Below are 9,001 nucleotides of genomic sequence, written 5' to 3' on the forward strand. Positions count from 1 at the left end.
ACCACTTTTCTCCCTAGTCACTAGAAGTTTTGGAACAAAGAACCTGAAAGCCAACAACCCTACAGCATATGGGCCTTCCCAGTGTCTTCCACAGACACCAGTGAACTTGGCATCATAATTGATCCTCCTGTCTAGAACCCCTTTGCACTGATAATCTGTACTGTGCAGTTCAGCCCTGAAATCATCTCTCATTGTTTCATAGCTAATCTGAGTCTAGGGCATCCCTGTGTCTCCCACAGCCCTCAGCTGAGCCAGTAGTAGGTATTTAGACTGTTAGCTCTAGGTTCTTTGGCTAAAGCAATTACCTGTAACAGGTTTTTTTTTTGTAACAGTTTTTAACTCATGGATAAATCTGGAAGATTGATGAAAATTATGGGATCCCACCCCCAGGGGGGGAAAATCAATGCCTGTTTGCACTTATACACAAAACTTTCAGTGGCTCTGCAGGTCCCCTGAAGTACCTTCATGAAGAATGCACTTCATGAATTAAGGGGGTTAAGAACTGCCTTGGCAAGAGTAGAAGAGGACTTTATTACCCCCGAGAAACAGTACTGCACGCTATTTAGTCAACTTCAAAAGCATGGGCCCAATTCATATGTGACCGTCTTAAGTGACCAGGATGTGCCAACCCTCAAGTGAGGATACACCCCAGAGTCTGCGGTCAGCTACATGGCTCCTTCTCAGCTGAGCGCCTGCTATGTCCAAGTACTCCGCTGGCCACGGGGGCTACAAACTAGACTAGGGACCCTGTCCTGGACCCCTAGGAGCTCAGACAGATGCGTAAGCAATGGCCACTCTAACACGGTCAAAGCTACCATAGAAACGTGCAGAGGTCCTGTGTGAACGCTGGCAGGAGTAGGAGGGAAGGGAAGGATTCCTGGGAGAGAAAGTTTCAGTGGAAAGAGGATCAGGTGGCTTCTTCTCTGGGGAGGAGAGAAGCATCCCTGATGGTAGGAACTTGAGCAAAGACCCACACACAGGTGGAGTGACCTGTGCTGGGAGCCCTGAGCAGGCATCACTAGAGCTGTGGTTCTCCACCAGGGTGATTTCGCCACGCCACTCCCAAGCCCCCGCCAGGGACATTTAGCAATGTCTGGAGACATTTGTAGTTGTCACATCTAGTGGGGAGGGGTGTTGTTACTGGTACCTCGTTGGTAGAACCCAGGACAGCCGCTAAACATACCTCAATGCACAGAACAGCCTCCAACAACAAAGAATTATCTGGTCCACAATGCCAATAGTGTTGAGAAGCCTGCCTTGGAGGATGGAGTGTGAATAGGAGAGCGGCCACCTGTGGGAAACCAATATTCCTGTATCTGGGGAGCTGCTGCCATCAGACCTGCCTTCCCTAAAGCAGAGATACAAGACCTGCACCACATCAGCAGAAGAAAAGAGTGGGAGAGGTCTAATCTGGAGAGTGGAAGTATAAATAAATTCTAGGAGCCAGTTTGACATCTGCACTCATACCTCAGTTGTGTTTGTTGAACAAGACTCTGCTGTACCAACAGAAAGCAACTGGGGGCCATGATGGAGACGATTTGTACGCCCATCCCAGGGAGCAGCAGGTCACCCAGTTTATCCACAGGATTTGCTTTGCCTGGTTAGCCCACAGTGGGACACAAGAAGGAGAATTGGAGCTATTCCCAAGGGCCATCTGGGATCAGACATGATCACCAAGGACTGCGGAATTCCCTCTGCAAACCCGGGAACATTTCCTTCGGGAGAAAGAAGCTCCAGGTGTAACTGTCTCTACAGTGAGTTCCCAACTCTAGGAATATGGAAACACTTTCCTCAAAAGAGCTGTCAGGAAATGCAAATCAAAACCACAATGAGGTATCACCTCACACTGGTCAGAATGGCCACCATCAAAAAGTCTACAAATAATAAATGCTGGAGAGGGTGTGGAGAAAAGGGAACCCTCATTCACTGTTAGTGGGAATGTAAATTGGTGCAGCCACTATGGAAAACAGTATGGAGGTTCCTTAACAGACTAAAAGTAGAGTTACCAGATGATCCAGAGATCCCACTCCTGGGCACAGATCTGGAAAAAGAACCCAAAAACTCTAATTCAAAAAGATAAATGCACCCCAATATTCATAGCAGCACTATTTACAAGAGCCAAGACATGGAAGCAACCTAAGTGCCCATCAACAGACAACTGGCTTAAGAAGATGTGGGGTGTATATATATATATATATATATGGAATATTATCCATAAAAAAGAATGAAATACTGCCATTTGCAGCAACATGGATGGACCTATAGAATATTATGCTTAGTTAAGTGAGACAGAGAAAGGCAAATACTATATCACTTATATGTGGAATCTACAAAATAGTACAAATGAATCTATATACAAAACAGAAACAGACTCACAGACATAGAAAATAAACTTATGGTCACCAAAGGGGAAAAGGAGGGGGGAAGGGGTAAATTAGGAGTATGGGATTAACAGATTCAAACTACTCTACATAAAATAGATAAGCAACAAGGATTTACTGTATAGCACAGGGAACTGTATTCAATATCTTGTAATAACCTATAATGGAACATAATCTGAAAAAAAATAACTCAATCACTATGCTGTATACCTGGAACGAGCACAATATTGTAAATCAACTATACTTCAATTTAAAATAAGAGCTGCCAGGAAGCAGGCTGGGAACTCTGTGAAACATCCACAAAATTGCAGAAGCAGCATCTCACTGAGGTGTTTACTGAAAGTTGCTACAGGAAAGAGAAACTCCTCCCAGCATAGGCCAATGGGAGAGACCACTACCAACTGTCACCAACCAGGGGAGACCTCCGGGCCTCACTAACAGCCCACAGCTGTGCCCGAGAGCGACACAGGAGCCAGTGCCTCAGAAGTTTCTGATGCAACCCCCCACCGAGATGGTCAGACAGAGTATCCTATCTACTTTCAGGGACTTGTTTATCAGAGTTCTCTCTCCCCATCCAAGCACGGGCCACCCTAGACATCTTTGTAGGAAGTATCATGGGCTTTCAACATACCCATCACTGAGAGGAAAAGCCAGGCCACCACCAACAAACTTTACCAGGAAGAGGTCTAGAAACGCCGGTTTAGCCAGGAAGCCTTGAACTGTTACCCTGTGCTCGGAGCCTGGGTGGACGAGATGGCCTGAGGGGCGATGATATTCTGAGATACCTTGGCTGACAGTTGTGGCCAAATACAAAACAAAACAAAACAATACTTTTTCTTTTTCCTACCCCAATGCTACGCCCAAACCTGCTAGTCTGGCTGTGGGAAATCAGCTGAGACAAGAAAAAGAGAACACAATAAGGCCATTTATCCTGAAACAAACTGGTCCTTCAGTTTCCGCAAGACATCACATAACTCACCCCTCCAGGGAAGCACTTGCACGTCAGTTGCCTCGCTCTCTGGGCACAGAGCACCATTAACTTAAAAAATGTATAAACTGTTGTGGCAGACACAGGTCATCAAGCACGGTGCTGGGGAAAGGGTGGTTTGGGGTCCATTTATGGAAACATGCCAGGGATTCGCAGGCTGCAAACTTCCCCGATGGAATCTTTTGAAAAGGTTTCTCCTTCCCTCTGGCAATCCCACCAGCAGCAGACATGTGCCCTGGGAAATGTAGCCTGGAATTTCCATCTGCCAAACACCAGGGCTTTTTCATTTCAACTTACTCTTAACTTAGGGTCCCTTCCGTGAAGTCATTTGAGGATGCAGCCTGCTGCTCTACCGCTGGACCCTATTTTTAAATATCCTGTGATCTAATTATTTTTACAACCAAATTTTCATTTGACTGTTCGGCCTCCTCTGAGACTATGTCATCACTCAGCCCTATTTGCAGGTTTAAGTGCACGGCTCTGAGGCTGTCTGAACACAGGAAAAGGTTTTGTTGTGCGTATGTGTGCAGAATGTCTTCATTGCTAAGTCATTCCTAAATCGTTAACCGCTTTAAAGACGTGTTCCATAAAAACCTGCTTCTGGGCTCCATCCTAGGCGATGGAGCCAGCATGGTCCTGGCTGGATATTTCAGGAAGCTGAGGAGCAACCGCGAAGAACTGTTATGCCTAATCATGGCACCCGTCCGGATACTGTAGGAAAACTGCGACCAAAAATACCTCCTGAAGACAGAATGACTACATGGCCTGGGGCCGACTGGCAGTGTCAAGGTGTTGGGTTTTTCCAAGAATGGCACATAGAAGAAAACTGCTAAGGGTTGAGCTTTACTTGGAAAATGGCCCTGTCAATGCCAGGAGAAGCGCTGGCAGTGTGGAAAATAAAGAAAGCTCTCGTGTAAGAAAACCTACCATGGGGCAATGGCATGATGGGAAGTATGGCACAGTCAAGAGCCACGTGTGGCAGCAGACAGATCTGGGTTCAAATCCCAGCTCTGCACCTTTCTAAAAGTGTGGCCTTGGACAATCTAATTAACTCCTCTGATGGCCAGTTTCCCATCTATAAAAATGAAGAACATTGCGTAAGGAACAAAGAAGATCATAAAGTATTTAGCACAGCACCTAGAAATAGTAGCTGTTAAAGCATTATTATCATAATTATTTTCTCATATTAACTTCTTATATCTGTAGAGTGTTTTAGAGTTTGCAAAGGGCCTTCTTAATCATCCTTTTTTTAGGAAAACGAGGTAATTTATTCATGCAATTAAAAATTCAAAACAATATACAAATACACAATAAGAGTCTAGTGCCCACCTGTGTCTGTCTGCCCACTCCCTTCCTCACTGCTGCTCCTTCAGGCAACCACTTTCTTTAGCTTCTTATGTATCCTCCAGTGTTCCTTTTTTTGTTTTGTTTTGTCTTTTAAACCCAGGCCTTCGGCAGTGAAAGCGCAGAGTCCCAACCACTGGACCGCTGGGGAATTCCCTCCAGTGTTCCTTTATGCACACACAATATGCATGTATTCAGATATTTTCCCTTCTCTTACACAAAGGTAGCATTCTATTTACACTATTCTATTCTTTGATGTTTTTACCTTACGATAAATCTTTACTATGGACAGATCCTACAACTAAACTGTATTCCATGGTGTGACTCTATCCAAGTTTCTTTAACCAGCCCCTTCTGGGTGGACACGTGGGCTGTTCCCAAGGCCAGCCTTCCATTACTCCCGACACTGCTACAGTGAAGACCCTTGTCCATTGTCATTTTGTACAAGAGCAGGCACGCTCTTAGAATAAATAGAATAAATAGCAATGAGATCAAAGGGCACGAGCATCTGTGATTCTGATCCATGTTGCCAATTGCTCCCCATCAGGACTGTACCATTTTGCACCTCCTCCCGCAATGGACAAGATTTTTACAAAGAAACAATCCCTTTGAACACTTTCACTGTCTCTTCTGCTAGCTACCCACCCCATGTCTCCAAATGTTATGACTAGCTGCTGTTTCTGTACTTTTACCATTTTAACCATTGTAAATGTACAATTCAGTGGCATTAAGTACATTCAAAATGTCATGCAACCAGCACTACTATCCATCTCCAGAATTCGCTCATCATCACACACTGAAGCTCTGTACCCATTAAACGATAAGTCCCCATTCCTCCTTCTATCCATCCTTATCCTGTCCTGGCACTTATCCATGTAGCATGGTTTGAAGGGAACCAAGGCCCCTGCCAAGCCCCCTGAAATACTCCCATTTGCTCTCAGAACCATAACATTCTTTCAGTAATAACGGAACAGAGATTTTCATCGTATTATGAGAAATCAGCTTGGTAGAAAAAAACTGCCCCAGAAGAGGAAACCATAATCTTAAACTTACACATAAACTGGTGCATAACTCATTTCTATGTGCAGCTTGCCATGCAGGTTGGGGTGCAGGATGCTGGAAAGGGGAGTGATGATGGTGTATCTCATGGCATGTGCAGCTAAGAGGATCAGAAAGGGAAGGCTGAGGCAAAGGACACATTTAGCTGCTCACTCCACTAAGGACAAGGCCTGGTTATCAGATACAGAAGGGTGAATCTAGTTTTGCAACAGGCAAATACTTTGTTTCCTAAGCCCTACAGTTCTGTAAGCACCTCCCTACCAGGACCAACCTCTCCCCAGACTCTCCAGCCGTGTCCAGATTCCTTGTTCCAATCTCCAAACCTCTCCAAAACTACAAGCCAGAGGGGTTAGGGGATAGGGAGAGAAAAGGAGGTGACAGTACATAGAAGGGACGCTAACTGAGACCATGCAGGTGAAGTGCTTAGCAGAGGGTCTGGCGCCCAGTACGTGCTCAGTAAACGGTGATGATGATATAGATGATGAAGACGATGATAATGTAAATCATGGACAAGCTTCCTCCAGTAGCAGCTGCTTGAACCATGGCTCAGCTCCTATCTATTGTAGCTGCTAACTTCCTTATTCTGACCTGGAACCTGTCCCCCTCCAGCTCCCACCCACGGATCTTAGTTCTACCTCTTGAGCCACACAAAATCTGACTACCCTTCCAGGTATACACACCACCTACCAGTGGGTTGAAGAGAGTGACGATGGTTCTTTCTGGCATCTCCTCTTCTCCAGCTGGAACGTGCCATCATTCTTCACACATCCTTCATAAAACTTGGTTTCTAGAGCCTCATCAAGTGTTTTGACAGATTGGAACAACGGAGGCAAGGAGAGAGTGGTTCCTGTCCCATGAAACATAGAGATGGAACACAGCTGAGGAACAGGTAGAGCTTGATGGACACAAAGGCTGAGGGAACAGGATGAAAAGTGAGGGACTCCCTGGATCAGAGGCTCAAAGAAATGATTCCTGACGTCTCACTCCAGAGTGGAGACCCATGAGGGTACCAACACTGGACTCTTGGCTGGGTCAGCCCTGGACCAGGGCTTCATAGTGTTCCACGGCCGAATCCCCGGAGATTCTGTTATTTAAGTGTGCTACTTCTGAGGTTCACCTCATGTGAGCCCATCCAAGTGGGATATTAGGGAGCCACCCTCTCTATCTTTATCTTTAGGTGGAGAATTAAGCTGGGGTATGATAACTTTGAATTTCACGTTCCAGGGGCCAAGTCCCACTTTGACCAGAAGAGACCTCTCTCTCTTTCCTGTGATAACCTGTTTGCAGGATGGGACAGAGTATTGGAACAAAGTGCCACAGAGCAGGGAGGAGACACTGAGTACAGCTTTCCTCTTTCCCCTGGAAACCCCTGCAGCCTCCACGGCCTGTGGGCGCGTCACAACACCAGCATTAAGATCTACCAATCGGGGGCTTCCCTGGTGGCGCAGTGGTTGAGAGTCCGCCTGCCGATGCAGGGGACACGGGTTCGTGCCCCGGTCCGGGAGGATCCCACATGCCGCGGAGCGGCTGGGCCCGTGAGTCATGGCCGCTGAGCCTGCAGCGTCCGGAGCCTGTGCTCCGCAACGGGAGGGGCCACAACAGTGAGAGGCCCGCGTACCGCAAAAAAAAAAAAAAAAAAAAAAAAAAAAAAAAAAAGATCTACCAATCAACAGTGGTTAACAGGTTGGCAGATCCCTGGCGCTGAACTCCAATTAGATTATATGTCTACACACATTTTTTTTTTTGTCCCATGTGATTCTGCAGCTCAAATTATCCAAGTATGTGTTCACTACTGCAACTCAGCAGCTTAATTTCCTAAACCTTCATTCCTTCCTTCCCATGGAGAAAACCTCCTCCATCCATTATCCTCCCTCCTCACATCACTCTTCTAAAAACCTCCCTAGAGCAAATGCCCACAAACACCCCCTTCTCTATTAAGCCCAGCAACAATTTCAAGAATGAAGGCAGAAGTGCTCTTTGACACACAGAACACAGCACCAAGAAAGTTCATGGCCACTGGTGTCTCCTCTAAGGGTGTCACCGAACACCTGTGAGCAGAATAGCCATCAGCGGCTCCCTGCTTCTCCCAGTTCACTAACCACAGGGTCGTGCAGCCAGTTGCAAGACACCTGGTCGGTGTGAACAGTCCCCATGACATCACCAGCTGGGTTACTTGTGCATGCCAGGACAAATCCAGGTGGCTCGGCACTGGGGCCTGGAGGATTCTCCTACACAGTGTATGGACGTGGAGGTCAAGTTCAGGTTCCGTGGCCCCGGGTGGAGGATAGGTGTTGCTGCACAGAGCCAGCCTTGCCCTCCCCAGGCTGTGACCGTAAGTGCTTCCCAGCAATGTACCATCTTTATTGATTCTGCCTAATTTTTCTCCCCATCCACCTTCTCTTTTCTGTTTTGGATGGTAGCGACTGCCTGAGTTAGCCCTTATGAGTCAATTCCACCTACTTTTGGTCAAACTCCACTCCTGGCTTGGTGATCTTCCAAGACAAATGCAGAAGCCACAGGAGGCTGGAGAGGTGCCCTGGCAGAGAGTTGCCTAACAGAACTTCAATTAATTTCTCAAGTTGCCATCAGGATCTCCAACATGGGAGCAGAGCTCAGCGTCCAAGCCTGGCGGGTCACCTGGCTGGCGTACTAGGTAGACGTTTAGGATATCGGGGCCTCTTTACCTCTGCCTTTCAATACTAGAACCAATTCCTGATTCCAACACTCATACACACACGAGAGGGAAAAAGCTTTTGAATTCCACATACTTCCTAAGTCAAGAGGCAGAATGAAAGGAAGGCGAGAGAGGCAGTGAGGAAAGCAGACACAGAAGCAGAGAGAACATCACTTCCAGTTTGGCTCCGGTCTCTCTCTCACACTTAGACCCTTAACTGTGCTCACGCCACACTTCAGACTTACAGCCCTCCTGTTCCCCAGCACCCACGGCGGCTCTAGAATTTTTATATAAGAAGTTGAGAATCTGATTGGAAGAGGAACTAGGGAACTGTTTTGAGGCCACAGTGGCTTATTAAGCACAGTCCCTTGATGTTGAATAAATACTCCTTGGGGGTGACTCAGGCATGATCAGGGTACGCCCACTGCCCAGCAATCGCCACTCCAGTTGGTTGAGTGCAGCTTTCCTCTCAACTCATGATGTCCATGCCATGGACTTAGCTTTTCTCCTCTCCCTTCCTTCACCTTACCCAGAAGAACACTGTACAGACCTTCC

This window comes from Orcinus orca, chromosome 14 (genome assembly GCF_937001465.1).
Source record: "Orcinus orca chromosome 14, mOrcOrc1.1, whole genome shotgun sequence".
NCBI lineage: Eukaryota > Metazoa > Chordata > Mammalia > Artiodactyla > Delphinidae > Orcinus > Orcinus orca.